This window comes from Canis lupus, chromosome 13, assembly GCF_003254725.2.
Source record: "Canis lupus dingo isolate Sandy chromosome 13, ASM325472v2, whole genome shotgun sequence".
NCBI classification, from domain to species: Eukaryota; Metazoa; Chordata; class Mammalia; order Carnivora; family Canidae; genus Canis; species Canis lupus.
Window position 1 is genome coordinate 34698071 of NC_064255.1, and position 17167 is coordinate 34715237.

Below are 17167 nucleotides of genomic sequence, written 5' to 3' on the forward strand. Positions count from 1 at the left end.
CTCCCCAAACCTACCTATCTTCTAGGTGCAGAATGCTATCAGAAAGGGAAGATGGCCAGGTCGGAACCACTCTGCTGGATTCCTCTCTCCACCTTGCCATGCACATAAATCTAATCCGAGTCTGGATTCTAATCCTCTGGAGTTTGGATTTAAGCAACAGGTGAAAGATTGGTTTGAATTAGTCTCCATCTCTTTCTCCCTGTTCACTACAGCAGCATTCTAACTTAATCCTCCTTTTTAAGCTTACCTCCTTACAACACTTAATTCTACATAGTCATAGCTATATTCCACTTAATTGCCTTATATTTGTCATGTTTCTAATGTTGAGCAACAATATAGGGCAGGGCACAAAAGCAAGGGCTGTTTTCTTAGGAAACTGGTCCTCCAAGCTCTCTGGCTGTCTCCCTAACAGCTCTCCTGCCCTCTCTCTGCTGCTACTTGCTCATCCTAAGGAGATGACAGGCAGGGCTGCTGGAATGCGAGCCTCTCAGGGGATCCAGAGACTAAGGGGACTGCCAGAGCCCTGCCCCTTCGAAGAGCCTTATTTTCTTCTGGAAGCTTACTATGTCCTTCAGAAATATCTTGAGTATCTCCAGGAAGCCAGGGAGAGAATTGGGTTACAGATTAAAAAGGATAGGGCAAGGAAGAGCAGCAGCAGAGGGACAGAGGGATTTGACATCACCATGGAAACCAGTGCCTGGCAGGGAGCTTGGGGAAGCCGTGGAGGGCTGCTAAATACTGGAGGGGTGGAGCCTTGTGCACACGTGGGAGAGCCAAGCAGTGAAACTCCTCATACTCTTTGTTGAACTCCCTAATCTCTACTTTAACCTGGCAATTGTTAGACAGCCAAGCCTCGTGTAGTTCTCTATTGATTATAAGCAGTCCTGTCGATCCCTAAATGGGGAGATACAGTATGGTCCTTAATTAGCAACTCTATTTCCTCCTCAAAGTGAGGGGGAAATAGCTGCCCTTGCAGTGCCCATAGAGAGCCAGGCTCTGTCCTAGAATGTTAAATCAATAGTTCTTGTGGTCTCTGAGGATTAAACGGTGATAGGTAGAGATGCTCCCTTCATTAACTAGTAGAGCTCTATGTAAAGCTTCAGTGTATCACTTGCTTGATTCAAATAAACCCATATTGAACAGATTTTTCCAGGGATTGAGAAAGGCAAGATGCTTCCAGTAAAAGTATAAAATTCCTGATGCTAGTTCTTAGCTGTAACTGAATAAACATGAAGCTTGTCTCTAGATCCCTCTAGAGGGATCTCATTAACTATGCCTGGGATGCAAGAGGTGGATGGAGCCTCCAGTATAACCTAGGAGACCATCAGTAGCTCCTGCTGATCCCAGGAAACCTGCAACTAAACTTCATAAATGTTCATAAAGCACTGTCTTAGTACTGAAGTCTGGTACCCAATCTCCACTATAGACAGTATTTGCTTATGCGACTTAAGTAAATATCAGTCCACTAAGACTCAATTTTACAAACAATTCTGGTTAGTCCATCTTTTTTTCTTAGGATCTTTCAGTAGGATTCATGGTGATGGGAGTACTGTGGTCCTAGACAACTTGTGTATGAGGAGGTAATATAGAAGGTCTCTCTACTCAAAAGTATACAGAAGCCATCCTCCCACTTTAGGAGGAGTAAATGGGCTTGGTGCTCGACTTGCTCAAAGCAACACAACTAGTTACTGGTACAGAAGGAATGGGGTATGCAGCCTCCCAATTAGGCTAAATGCCTTTACTACCTGATGCTGGGGATCAAGAATTGAACTGTGCCTTAGATTTACCACAGACCTGGTACACTTGGGCTAATCTCCCAGATTGTGATGCTAGGTTTCCTGCACCTGTATACAAGGATGACCTCCTGGGGTTTTATCAAGTCTCCTCCATGGATGATAGATATGGAGGATACTAAGTGACTGAAAGCTAATATGATGGGCATCCTGCTGGAATGCTAACTGAACTCCTGGGAAATGCCACTAACTAGACTTGCTGTGTTCAGGTTCTCTGAGGAAACGGGATAAATCAGATAAAAAGCTGGATCATGCAATTGTGTGGCGGTGGACAAGTCCCAAAATCTGCAGGGTGACTTAGTAAGCTATATACCCATGAGAGCTAATCGTGTGGTTCCCATCCATAAGGCCATGAGGCTCAAGATCCAAGAAGAGCCAATGTTCCAGTCTGAGTCCAAAACCAGAAAAACTGACCTCCCTGTGTGAAGGCAAGGCAGGAAGAATTATCTCCCAGAGAGGGTCAGTCTTTTACACTCAGGTCTTTAACAGCCCTCTTTAGTGTGAATGGCCTTCATCCACTCTGCTTTACTTATTTCACCAACTTGTGTTAATCTCCTCCAAAAATGCTTATGGTTACCCCCCAGAATAATACTTGACCAAATATCTAGGCACCCAGTGACCCAATTAAGTGAACATAGTTAGCCATCACCCATGCCAAGTCTAAATACTCTAGATGAGGTCTTGTGTTCCTAGTTGAAAATTTGAACTACAGCAGTGGAGAATGGCCCGTAAGTAAAAATCTTAGAGATGATCCACTTAGGTAAGAGGATACTATCATATATACTAAAGCCCTCTCTCATGGAGTAGAAAATGCTATGGTCCTAACACCTTGCCTGTAGCTTAATTGGAGGACATTCCTAAAAGTCCTTTTATGATGGTCACAGCCTGGGTCCTATTCTGGTTTCATGGTCTTTGCAACTAGCACTTTAGAATTCAGTGTCCATAAGGGTGATATCAGGGGATGTTTGCCAAAATGGTGGTTCTCAAACAATAGTATACAACCCTCTGCCTGTATGCCACAGTCTCCCTCTTACTCCATAAGATGGGTTAATGTGACTCTTGAATAAGACCACCATATTTAAAGGCTTTAGCATCCTTATTCTGAAATGTTGAAGAGGTGGTGGTACTATTAGTCTTATCAAAAAAGTCTATAACCCAGTGTCATCCCAAATTAAAAACATTTTGGCTTTGAAACCTAAGTCTCAGGCCACTTAAGAATATATAGGTCTCTAGGAATTTTCCAGTAACATCCAGGCTTTTCTGTGAGGTCAGAGTCTAGTATAATATGCTGTTTTATGGGGTTGGTGGAGCTAATGGACTCCTAAGGTTGTTTCCAGGGTGAATGAGTAGACCAATACATTTTGGGGAGAGACCAAGCTTGGCCCTAAGGGTAGTTTCTGCCACTAGGATAGATGGCACTGAATACTTTTGCTTATAAAATGCAGCATTGGGAAGAACAAAAACAGAATACGAGGATCAGTGCTAGGAACAGTAAAAATTTTCTATAGGAGCCTTAGTCTGATTGCCACATGAGCTTTAAGAACACGTGAATGTAAGACCACGATAACTGACCTTCTGATCACTTAAGCATCTAATCCATGAATGAGCCATTGAGCTTCAAACACGAATGATCGTGTCTAGAGTTTACTTCCAATGGGGAATAGCTTATACCAGCCCCTCAAGTAGGTGAGGGGGACTGGGTATGTATGTGCTAAAACAAAGGCAAACCTGACACTGGAGGTCTTCAGCTGAAGCTTTCAACACTACCTTCCCTGGCCATCACCTTAGCTATGTGGCTGTTACCAAAAGCAACACTGCTTGATGCCCGGTTTTAGATCTTTGCTCTTTCAGGTAAGTGAGGAGCCTTCTGAAAGCAGTGTTTTGCCACAAGCTGGTGAAAAGATACCATGTCCCTCTTTACCTTCATGCGGAGTCTAGCATTCCCCTTCCCCTGGGAAGTTCTAATATTTCTGGTCGTCTACACAATTGACTTCTTGGATCAATTAACCAAATGGCTAATGAATCTACCTACCAAGGCACTAAGTGTAAGGGATGCATCCGTGAACAAGATGGACAAGGCTTCTGCTCTAGAGTGAAGGGAAGCCTAGGAGGGCAACATGACTTAATGGGGTTGCGAGGAGTAGGCTCTGGTTAGCTGTAACACCTTCCCCCTCAAAATCTTCCCTTTGCCTCTATACAAGTTGTATAAACTCAATAAATCTTAGCTGGGGTAGGCCCCTTCCACTCCAAGTCTGCTGCTTCTACAGGAATGACTGATGCCATTCTAATTCACTTGCAATCAAACCTGAGTTTTGGTAACACTCTTGAGCAGAAGCAATTTTCCTTTGGCTTTTCCTACCTAGTTCACCACATGTGACACTTGAAGAAAGGTTTTTGCCTTAAAGATCAGACATTAGTTCTATCAATAGCCAGCATCAAATATTTTACTGTATTTCAGCAAAATTTATTCCATGGTCTCTACTGGATTCCCCCCTAATCAGGTCCTAAGATATAAGACTTTGAGACAAGGGCTTACTTTGAGTGGGAAGAAGTGCTGGCAAAGAAATCAGGGAGGTGATATAGAAAGAGGTGACAGCAAGCAGGACACGGAGGTTCCTAATAAACCAGCTGCTATGCAGATAAATGAGACTAATTCTCCAGAAAAGTTTTAGGAATTAGTATAAAACAGACTTCAGAATTATCCTGGACTGAGAAATATGGGTGGGTTATGTATACTCCTGACACTTATTAGTCACTTAGAGTACCTCTGGTGAGCTGTTAATTCTAAGCTTACCATGTTAGACAATGTGGGTTCTGCAGCCCAAGGGCTGCCTCCAAAGAAGATTCAGGATGTCAGCCCAGGGTGCATAGAACTTGACAGGAGGATTCAAGGAACATGGTGGAGGATTGACCATGTATTTCCACTAAGGATTGAAGTAGTAGGTATTAAAAAGGCCTCTTTAAATATTGCCCACAATGCAGAGTAGGAGCTGATACTAATGGATCGTAGAGCTAGAGGTGGATTTTTCTGTCTTTTTGCATTAAAATGGTATCTTTAGAGGGAGGGGAAAACTCAAGTGTTAGCATCTTCCTCAGATGAAGAGGAGTGAGTAGTAGAATTGGTCTTGTTCTATCTTGAATCAAGCAAGTGCTTCATGGAAATCTCTTGAAAGCCTAATCTCAGTCTCAGATATGTAGGAACCATAAGAAATACCTGGTCAACCTTCAGGCCTGCTTGATTCTTTGCTCAAGCATACTAAGAGCAAGGAGCACGAACACTATTTTGAGAAATAGGACCAAAGTACCCCCAAATGTGATGAAGAAAAAAAAATCTATTCAAAAAGTTCAATGAAGCCCAAGGAGGATAAACCCAAACAAATCTGTATCAAGATGTATTATCAAATTTTCAAGACCAAGGACAGAATCCACTCATCATGTACAAGGGTATCCTCCAGTAAGATCAACAACTCTCATTAGATTAAGAAGGCCAGAAGGCTGAAGGATAATACTTAAAGTACTGAAGGGAAGGAAGAAAAAAGCCCTGTCAAAGAATTCTATATCTGACAAAACTATCCTCCAAAACAAAGTCAGATTAGTATTTCCAGATAAAAACTGAGAAGGTCTGTCATTAGTTAGCCCACAAAAAATACAAAAAACACAAATCCTAAACAGTCCTTCAGACTTAAAGGACATTAGACCGTAACTCCATGTAAAGAAATCATTGGTATGGGTTCCCTATTAGGGATGACGTAAACATTATGGAACTGGAGAGCAGTGATGGCTGCACAAAATTGTGGATATCTAAATGCCATGGAATCGTATATTTTAAAATGGTGAATTTTGTTAAATTTCATAACTTTGAAATGTCTTCTGGGAGATCAACTGGAGAGCTATATAGGATCCATCTGAATGAACTATTGTGTACTCAAAGGATCTATCAGTAAAACCAAGATGTTAAAACCACATAATCATACTTCTAGAACAGCTAGGAGTATTAGAAGATGTGTTTGGCAGGACTATGTGTGCATAATAGATGATTTTTGGTGGAACTGGCTTCAACTCTCAACCTTAATGAGCTGATAGTAAAGTTTTGGCTCAATAGCAGTATCAGATGGATGCAGTCATGACCCATACTGAGATTGCCTGGGAAATTCCCCAGACACTGAAAAAGGTCAGATGCTGTCCATCTTTTCAGATCTGATTTAATATCAGGACTTAAGAATGAAGAGTAGACTTCCAGTAAACCAATTGACCCCTCTTTAATTGTATTGGTCTTAGAGGGGGGCTGGAGATGCTTGGTCAGCAGGAGCCATCTATTCTTTGGCAGTAATGGTCTCCTTCTCCTTCACACCAGAATCTCTGAAGACCAGGTCCCTTTATTCTCTTATGCCAGGGTGAAGCCTCTTTGGTCACTGTTGTAGCTTCTGTTGTGGATCATTCCTGAATAGGAGATATCTGCACTCTATGCAGTGTTTTTGGGAGTACAGGTTCTCTATCTGGGGGGAAATTATTACAGCCTGAGCTTAGGAGGTTGAAGTAGTCTAGCCATAGTCTTTAACGGTGAAAGCTGTTGTAGACTGAGCTTTTCAGGAAGCAGCTTTTGAGAGGGAGTTGAATATACAGAAAAGCATACTATGGAGTGCTATCGGGAGCAAGGTCTATAAAAGGAGTGATCCAGCAGGACTGGGCGGAGAAGTTAATCACTTAGGAACATAAAGGCCTGGTCCTCTCAAGCATCTTGGGGTGATTCAGAGCTCTCAACTCCACTGGAATGTGTCCCTGGGAATAGTGCTTGGCCTTAGCTAAGTAGATCTTTGAGGCAATCCCATAGAGTACAGAATTTTTCTCACGTAGCACTTCAAGTGGCTGGGGTGGGGGGAGAGACCAGCTCTTTGCATCTAAAGAGGAATGTGGGTAACATATACCCATGTCCACTATAGCCTCTGCATCACCCAGAGCCACTTCTTGGAATAAGTTCTAGAGGGAGTTTCCCTAAATTCAAGTAGGTTTCTTCCTGAGGAAACTAAAGACTGGAAAGACAAATCCTGTGAAGGAGTTCTGTTGGGGTTTCAACTGGTACATAGTGGCCCCTTCCTCTGTTCCAGATTTATCTTACCCTTATATACCTCTGCGGGTTTTGGTGGATTCCCTGGTGGCATGACAAGGTCCTCCTCTCTCCTGGACCTGAGCTGAAATCCTGTATTTCTCAGGCTTGGATGCTGTGTACTTTATCATCAAATCAGATCACCAAGAAACCCACAAATAGGTTGTCTCCTATCCCACTGTATAAGAGCAACCCTGCTTCTTCCTGGTGACTAAAGCCAATTACCTCTGTCAAGACGATGTCCTTGTCTGCTGGCCTGCTAACTCAAGGAGCCTTGAGGGCTGAGGCAGCAACCATCGCTCATTTTTAAAGTAGGTCTTTGCTTGTCCCTTGATACAAGCATGTGCCTTTTGGGAACCAGTAACTCTAAGTCCCAGAGATGTAGGATCAGGAAGAAATACAAAACCACAATAGGGTCACTGGGAGTGCTGGCAAATGGGAGGCATGCCTACTTGGAAGCCTTTTGAGTGACCACCCCCTGATGCAGTATACTTTAAGGCTGAACCTATCTATAGGGGTGTACCATTCAAACAAGTGGGTTTTAAGTATAAAAAGGATGGATTGTAATTAATACTGCCATGGGCCTGGGAACCAGTATTGCCTGCAAACCAGTGCTTCGGCTTTGAGGAATTGTACGGATGTACTGAAAAATTAACCCAGTACAGAGTTGTCTACTCCCTACATGTTCTAAATAAGGGTTTGGCCCCTGCCTGGCTCCTAAGAATCTGACACCTTGGGATGTTCTGCCGCATGAGTGGTTTGTTATTTACTTGGAGCCCATGAGCCACGTGAAACAGTCTGTTAACAATGTGACTTATGGGGGACTAGGGCCATGAGGTATCAGCTTGACCTCTGGAGAAGGCTAGGTACTACACACAGAAGTAGGCATCCCAGGCCTACCACCGATTAAAAAAAAAATCTGGATGCCAAGGCTCACATGAGTTGCCCTGGTTCCATGTGAATGTTCACACATTACTGGGAGAGCTAAATATCTGACCCCACTGGGAGAGGACAACTAGAAACTTGTGGCTGATATCTCCTGGACTCTGCCCCTTGTACATGTGGGGCATGAGTAACAGCCACTACAATGGCGCTTTATGTGAAATCTTATTCTTGCTTGGCTTCCTCTTTCTTATGCTGCTCATCCCCACTCCCTTGTTACTTCCTTATGGAAGCACTTTGCTTCATAAACCACTTGCATGTATCTTAGGTTTCTGGGATAATAAATGCAAGGCAGTTGCTACCAGAAGCCCTCCTTGGAAGGAGGGTTTATGGAATGGATCTTTTGAAGGCGAATTGCTTACCAGTCAAATGATCAGGATCTCCTCCCTGGAGATAAGTGGATTGACAGGAATGGTAAAGCTTAGAGTGGTGGTTCTCAAAATGCGGTCCCCAGGCCACCAGCATCAGCATCTTCTGGGAATGTTCTAGAAATGCAGGCTCATGGGCCCTATCCCATACCTGCTGAATCAAACTGCGAGTGGGGCCTAGTCAGTTGTGACAAGCCCTGTAGGTATTTCAAGTACCTACAAAAAGGTTGACTTCCATCTCTGAACTTAGATGGGAGGGGGATTCATTGTGTTGTGACCTCTCTAGCATGAGACAGAGTAAGGGAGGGAGAACAGCTGGAGTGAATAAGAACTGGAACTGGTTGAGTATGGCTGGGCAGGTCCTGTATATTAAGGCTCAGTGTAAATGTTGAAAGGGCCCCCATGGTGATAGTTCTTAAAAAAAAAAAAAAAAAAAAAAAAAAAAAAAAAAAAAACTGCATTTCCTACAGCCCTGATTTCATGCAGTGAGCCTAGCTTACAGGGTTCTACTGTGGAGTTGAAGGCCTATTATCTACAGACTTGCTTATTTCCAGACTTAACACCCAACAGAACACAGCTTCATCCCCAGCTTTTTGCATGTTGCTATATCCCTTCTAAAGAACGTACTCACTGTACTATGTTGACTGTTTGGAATTTGTTTAAAAAATAACAGAAGGCTGGATATGTGGCCTGACAAGGAGTCCAAGCCAAACTTAAAAGCTAGAAAGAGACTAGTAGGATGAAAAAGCCCCATTCCAAGTGGAGATTTTTGATTGTAGGGAATTGATCACCAATTCATGCTGTACCTCACTGGCTTGTATTTTCTTTATATTCACTTAAATTTGGTCCACATTAATAGAATGTCCAATATACTTGATGCTAAATAGAAGTGTCCATTTTAGCATAGCCCTTTGGACTCAGAAGGTCATATGGGCTTCTGCATGTTTTACTCCACACTATTCTGAACTACAAGTTCCACTTGTTGACTTATTTGCTTGTTTCATAATCTACTTTCAAAAGGGTTGCCAGATAAAATAGTGCTCAGTAAAACTTGAATTTCAGAAAAACAGCTGTTTTAATAGAAGTGAATGTCCCAAATATTACATGAGACATAATCATGCTATAAAAAACATCACTTCTCATTTAAACTTGGCATCCTATATTTTTTATAAGGCAATGAAGATAGGATTTCTGCAGCTTCTCACAGTGCTTTCCTCAAACCAACATTTTAATTTTTAAAAAATACCAATAACCCAGATTTATGCCTCTAGATATGTACGAGAACCTAGGATCAGAGGCTATGCTGACAGATGGTGATTTCACGGCTGGCTCTGTTCCAGCAAGGGGGGAGGGACTCAGATAAGTCTAACCCCCTAGAAGCTGTCCTTCTCTGCCACATCTCCTTGGTACTGATCACATGGATGGTCAAGACCACCCTGGACTATGAAGTATAGGCTCATGACTCCAACTTTAAACATCAGCAATATAGAGAGGCAGGCACTGGGATGCATCCTAGGACCAGAGAAATCAACTGGAGGCCTCCTAATTTTCAATAATTGGGGCATCTTAAATTTTACTAAGCCCTCACTCAGGATATACAACATGTTGCCCTTTCCTTTTTTTTTTTTTTTCCTTTTAGTATTTTATTTATTCATGAGAGACACAGACAGACATAGGCAGAGGGAGAAGCAGGCTCCATGCAGGGAGCCTGATGGTGGAACTCAATCCTGGGACTCCAGGATCACGCCCTGAGCCAAAGACATTCAACCACCATCCCACCCAGGTGTCCCATCATGGTTGTCCAGGAGACAAATGGAAAGGGAAACAACTAAAACTTTGCCTGTACATGATTCCCACCTATCTCAGTAATTCTACTCGAAGACCTGATTATTTGCCCCAAACACCTTCAGCTTTCCATGCTCTATTTCATCATGTTCCAATATGCTAATCATGAACAAACCTACTGTGAAATATAAGGGTCTGTGCCATTCTTGCCTATCCTCCCCTGCCTCTTGGTCTTGTATACCCTGGTGGCCGGAAATCTGGCGAGAAATATAGCTCCCACCACTCACTGTCCATTTAACTGTTCACTTCTAGTACATGTGTAGCAGCATTAGGATTGTGACATATACCCCTATGGGAAACCACTTTGACTAGAGCATATTCCTATGCTGTTCCTTTTTCCTTGATCCTTAAAGCCTCCATCTGTGGTATTTGGGTCATGACCTTTCCCCTTGTCCTCTCCAGAGAGGGCTTCATACACCTATACTAAGATTCTTGTCTGCTACCTTGCCCAGGCTCTTCTAACCTCTCAAGTGACTTTCTGACTTGTGTACCTAGATTTACTGTCTGTTTTAAAGTTCTACAGGTTTTGACAAACATGCATCCACCAGTATCCTATGGAATAGTTGCACTTCCCACAAAATCCTTTTCCACCTCTTCCTCTCCCTTCCCCCAAACTAGAAACCATTAATATTCTTACTGTAGCTATAGTATCTTAATCTTATAATTGGGATCATATGGTCCTTTCAAGGTTGGCTTCTTTAACTTAGCAATATGTACTTAAAGTTACTCCATGCCTTTTTGTGGCTTGATCCTTTATTTCTCAGTAATATTCTATTGTATGGATAGAACACTGTTCATTTACTTAATATTATAGTTGCTTCCAGTTTTTGGCCGTTGGAAAAAATTGCTATAAGCATTTATGTGCAGTACTTGAAGGATAGTTAACATATTAGTTTCAAGTATAAAATATTTAATTCCATAGGTTTCTCAGTGCTCATCATAATGTTAATTCTTTTATTCAACCTATCTACCCACCCACCTTCCCTCCGGCAATGACCAGTTTGTTCTATGTATTTAAAAATGCTGACTTTTTTTTTTTTTTTTTTGGCTGGAGAGGAGGGGTGTCTCTTGTTCCTCATGAGTAAAATCCTGTGATATTTTTCTAACTCCTTTCACTTAGATGGAACTAGAGTATAATGCTATGCTGTTTTAAACTGCAATGTTCCATTCTTATGGTTGAGTAATAATCCATTAGGTATATATACATCTTTATCCACTCAGCTATCATCAGTGGACACTTGGACTGCTTCCATACTTGGCTATTGTAAGGTTGCAATGAACACGGGTACATATCTTTTTAAACCAATGTTCAAAATAAGATCAGATTTTTTTCCACAGAAAACTAGAAGATAAAAGCAGTGGGCTGATAGTTTTGTGTGGGGTGGTGTGTGTTTTGTTTTGTTTTGTTTTTTGTAGTGCTTTTCTCCTCACAGCTTTTTTGAATTTCTAAGCCAAGAATCCTATACCTAGCAAAACTATCCTCCAAAAGGCATAAAGACCTTTTCAGAAAGCCAAAAGCTAGAGTTTGCAGCCAAGATCTGTCCTGTAAGATAAAATGAAAGGACACTAGACTGTAACCCAAGGTCCTATAAAGATCTTAAAGGTGAATGGGTAACTATGAAAGCTAGTGTTATAACAATGGTTTGTGACTCTACATTTTCTACATATATAAATGCACTCATTGCTTAAATTACAATGTGTACCCCTAGATAAGTATTAAAGATGTAATTTTGTGACCACAACAACCAAAAGGAAGTAGGGGAACAGCCCAAAGGGAACAAAACTTTTGTATACTATTGAAGTTAAACCAGTATAAATTCAAATTAGAATGTCATATCACTAGAATGCTAAATTAATCCCCATGGTAATCCCAAAACTATTACAAAATAAACACAAAAGGAAATGAGAAGTTCCAACGTTGTACTATAAAATCAAAAGCTCCAGTTTGGCTATTGTGGACATTGCTGCTAGAAACATCTGGGTGCAGGTGTCCTCGCATTTCATTGCATCTGTATCTTTGGGGTAAATCCCCAGCAGTGCAATTGCTGGGTCATAGGGCAGGTCCATTTTTAACTCTGAGGAACCTCCACAGTTCTCCAGAGTGGCTGCGCCAGTTCACGTTCCCATCCATTGCAAGAGGGTTCCCTTTTCTCCGCATCCTCTCCAACATTTGTGGTTTCCTGCCTTGTTAATTTTCCCCATTCTCACTGGTGTGAGGTGGGATCTCATTGTGGTTTTGATTTGTATTTCCCTGGTGGCAAGTGATGCAGAGCATTTTCTCATGTGCGTGTTGGCCATGTCTGTCTTCCTCTGTGAGATTTCTCTTCATGTCTTTTGCCCATTTCGTGATTGGATTGTTTCTTTGCTGTTGAGTTTAATAAGTTCTTTATAGATCTTGGAAACTAGCCCTTTATCTGATAGGTCATTTGCAAATATCTTCTCCCATTCTGTAGGTTGTCTTTGAGTTTTGTTGACAGTATCCTTTGCTGTGCAAAAACTTATCTTGATGAGGTCCCAATAGTTCATTTTTGCTTTTGTTTCTCTTGCCTTCGTGAATGTATCGTGCAAGAAGTTACTGTGGCCGAGTTCAAAAAGGGTGTTGCCTGTGTTCTCTAGGATCTTGATGGAATCTTGTCTCACATTTAGTTCTTTCATCCATTTTGAGTTTCTTTGTATATGGTGCAAGAGAGTGGTCTAGTTTCATTCTTCTGTATGTGGATGTCCAATTTTCCCAGCACCATTTATTGAAGACTGTCTAAATATGTGGTTTATGTATACAATGGAATATTCCTCAGCCATTAGAAATGACAAATACCCCCCATTTGCTTCAACATGGATGGAACTGGAGGGTATTCTGAGTGAAATAAGTCAATCGGAGAAGGACAAACATATGGTCTCATTCATTTGGGGAATATAAATAATAGTAAAAGGGAATAGAAGGGAAGGGAGAAGAAATGTGTAGGAAATATCAGAAAGGGAGACAGAACATGAAGACTCTGGGGAAATGAACTAGGGGTGGTAGGAGAGGGGGGTGGGGGTGAATGGGTGACAGGCACTGAGGGGGGCACTTGACAGGATGAGCACTAGGTGTTCTGTATGTTGGCAAATTGAACACCAATAAAAAATAATTAAAAAGCTCAAAGGAAAACGACAAGTCTCTCCTTATCAGTAATTAATTTAAATGTGAATAGGCTAAACTCCAATAAGGGGCACTTGGATGCTCAACCAACTAAGCCACCCAACTCTTGGTTTGGTTCTGGTTCAAGTCATGATCTCTTGGATTGTGGGATGGAGCCCTGCATCAGGTTCTCCCTCTGCTCTTCCCCCTACTCACATGCTCATGCGCACTCTTATGGATGTTCTCAAATATTTAAAAAGAAAATCCCCAGTAAAAAGATTGGCAGAATGGAGTTAAGTCCAACTAAATGGTATCTACCAGAGAATCCCTTTAAATCCAAAGACCTAAATAGATTGCGCGAAATCAGTTTCTATTCTTTCACTTCGAAATAGTAACCAAAATCGAGCAAGAGTGGCTATACTAATATCAGGTGAAATAGCTTTAAATCAAAGGTTATAAGAGACAAGGACACAACATGTCCATTAAAAGTTCAATGCAAAAATACACTTAGAACTCTAATGACAAAATATATTAAACTGATAGAACTCAGGAGAAATAGACATTCTGACAGTAATAGTTGGAGACTTTAGAGCTCCACTGAGTGAATTAAACTGGGTAATCTCAGTCGCAGTCTTCAAGTCTGCTTGATGCTTCTACAACCTTACCAAGAGCTCAGCAGTGGGTAATCTTTTTCAGTTATTTCTCAACTCCATAATTTGGTTCTTTTAACTTTTATTTCCACAATAGAAAACCTTGTTCTCATTCTTGTTCTGTTTTTTGGTCTTTAAATATATTTACAACAGCCGACATCTAGTATGTCTGACCTCTTTGCTTCCTCTGGGACCGTTTGTCAGCTACCTTTTCCTTATATATGGTTCATACTTACTGGCGAGTCTCATAATTTTTTGTTCAATTGGACATGTTAACTGGAAGTCAGATCTTCCTCTCCCCCTAGTTTTGTTGCTTTTTTTGTTGCTGTGCCTGCTGTTCTTTCTTGGATTAAATTTGTAAAATAAGCACTATTTGAGCCAGGCTTCACTAAGCTGTCATGTGCAGCCACCAATCAGCTAATAATTGGACAGATTTCTTTAAATGCCTGAGCCCATAAGTCTTCCAGATCTTGTTAAGTGAATATTTGTGTGGTGGATCAAGCCATCAATGCTCTGGTGGCAGTCAATGTACAACTTTTCCTCAGCCTTCGCCTCCTGTTAGCACAGGGCTAAGGTCAACTAGAGGTGAGAGATTAGGGTCCTCTTGGGTCTTCTCTGGGTATGCCACAGCTCTCACCTGTGTGACCATCTAGATTCCCAGGAAGCTCTTAAGCTCTTGGAGCTTTTAAAAATCATCCTATAGACCTCTCATTCCCAAACCTTTCTCTTAAAGCCTCATGCAAAAACAAAAACTTATTATCCTCAACTGGTAATGCCTCAGATATCGGTTCACAATTGCCACTGATTATCAACAAACACTCTGGTAGGGAATTAGTCACAATCCTGAGAATGGAGCTTTCTGGTGTTTCAGACCAAATAGTGAAATTCCCAACTGGATAGGGCTGTGGGGAAGCTCCAAACTATTTCCTCCAGTGGCTTCTGTCCTCACAGCCACCATTCTGGTAAAGCTCTCAGTGCTTGGGCTACCTTGAGGCTAGGGAGAGAAGGGGATGGGGAAAATGCACTGAAGCTCACTGCTGCCCCTGAGATGGAGCCAGCTTTCTTAAATCTCCTCAGATTGTTATAAGCCTTTGATCTCAAAAGCTCTTTAAAAAAGGGGGGGGGGGGGGAATTTGATACCTTTCTGCCAGTGTTCTCACTGCTCTTCTAGAAGAATAAATTTTCAGAGGATGTTCCTCAAAGAAAGGATCTCCTGCGATGGTTGCTTTTGGTCCCAAAAGTTGCATTTTTTTTTTTAAAAGTGACTTTGGCGGGGGCATCTGAGTGGCTCAGTAGTTGAGCGTCTGCCTTTGGCTCAGGGTGTGATCCCAGGGTCCTAGGATCGAGTCCTGCATTTGGGCTCCCCACAAGAAGCCTGCTTCTCCCTCTGCCTGTCTCTCCCGAATAAATCTTTTTAAAAAATGACATTGGCATTTCTGAAGCTTCTGGAACAGTTATCTACAGATTATCCCACATCGTGAACAAAATCCACTATTTCAAATATGTTACTTTTTTCACAGGAAATTCTGGTGTTAAACCACAATTTCTCAGTGTCCTCTGGAGGAGGGAACATGGGAAGATGGAAAAATTTTAATCAGCAAAAGTTGCTATCTTAAAAATTACCCAAAGTTCAGGTGAACTAGGCTTGTTTAATATGTAAAAGTCCACAAAAAAATACTATAACCCGATGGCATCTTTGGCAGGACCATGTACAAAAGGTCTATCAACATACTTCTAATAACAAAGGAACTAATGTATATAAACCTGAGTTTCTTATAGAAATTCAAATTCTGAAATCTACATCATTGGCTGTTTCAACTTTAGTGCAAACCTCTAAATCTCTTACTGAATAATATTTATATTTTTATATGGCTCATAGTAGAGCATAGCTATAGCTCAACTTTGCATTAGCAATCTTGTAGATAGATGGGAAACATGAATTGCCATTCAATTATGAAAGCCTATTAGCACTTTACTACAAAAAAACATTTTCCCCAATGCTGTCGTCAAGTTTGACAGATGTTGCTGTCAGTGAAACTTTAAATTTCCCACTTGTATTACACTACATATTTCTAATCTCTTTCCCATTTAATCAAAGACCTACTAAATAGCATAAATCTGAGATTTCTGAAAGGTAAAGAGAACTGAACTGCCCATTCCTCCTCTACCTCCTTTCCACTGGAAGACCCATAGCCTCAAGTACGAGTTTAAGGCTTAGAAACACTTGTTTTTGCTTATGCTGAACCCAAAAGCTTCTAAGTCCAAGTCTAATTGTTGTAGGAAAGAATTTTTCCTAAGAGAACTAAAAATTTAAGCTAAAGCCTATGCCTTTATATTTAAAATTGGATTATCAGTTTATTCATTCTAGGATACTTGGAAGCCATGAATCACTGATCTCAGTAAATAGTGAAGAAACTCTAAGATTTCTCCAGCATCCAACTTGGCCAAGATACAAACGTATTATAAATAAGGGATTCTAAAATAACTGTCTGACAAATTTAGCAATGGAAATTTCGTGTCTCCAATTAAGTATCATAATTGATTGTTGAGAAGGCATCTTTCCAAACAATTACTTTTGAAACTTTGCAATTGCCACGCACTAATTTTAACCCAATTATCTCTACATATATTTTGAACAAATCCAAGTCCAAGATCAAAGTTCTTCAGTAAAAAACGTTCTCTTCCTATCCAATTTCCTTGCTAAAATTGGGATATCTCCTCCTTCCCCACTGCAGCCACCACCACTGTAGAATTTCCACATTTTAAAGCCAACAAATGCAGGAACATAGTCATTGATTTCTTTCCCCAAAACAAACTTAAAACTATTTTTGTGCTGGTAGTTGTTTGTTTTGCTCTCCCTTGTGTCTTGGGGGCTCGATAACTAATAACTATTTCTCGTTAGCAGAATATAAATCTAGAACCCCGGAGGCAAGGTAACTCTGGCAACTCTATTCTGCAAGCCTGGAAAAGTGAAACAACACATTTCTTTACCTCTAGTGCGCGCGCTTGCCAAATATGCAAGCTTGAGCGGCATCCTCTCATATTCTGTTACCCTCTGGAAGAGCTGTTAAGTTTGGAGTGACATTCGTGGGGACTTGAATTCTGGAGAGAAGCACTTATCTGTAGCAGAGAGTCTGGAAGATGTGGTCCCTCTAATCTTGTTCCTTATACCTCACTGTAGGTATTTCAAGCAACAAATATCAGACTCACATACAGGAAAACATTCTGGTGACTTTCTATCCTGAATTACATGGCATTTGATGCCAGAAATTGAGGTGGCTACTTCAAATTGTACTGATAGAGCTTCCAGAACAAAAAATGACACTCAGACCTTTTTTGGTGCAAGG

At 41.2% G+C, this 17167-nt stretch overlaps 1 long non-coding RNA gene across 1 annotated transcript in view; it reads right to left on the bottom strand.

The window, feature by feature from the left end:
- The window catches only part of LOC112662446 (uncharacterized), a 59588-nt gene that overhangs the window by 41559 nt on the left and 862 nt on the right, over window positions 1-17167 (bottom strand). The gene's annotated exons all lie outside the window — the stretch shown is intronic.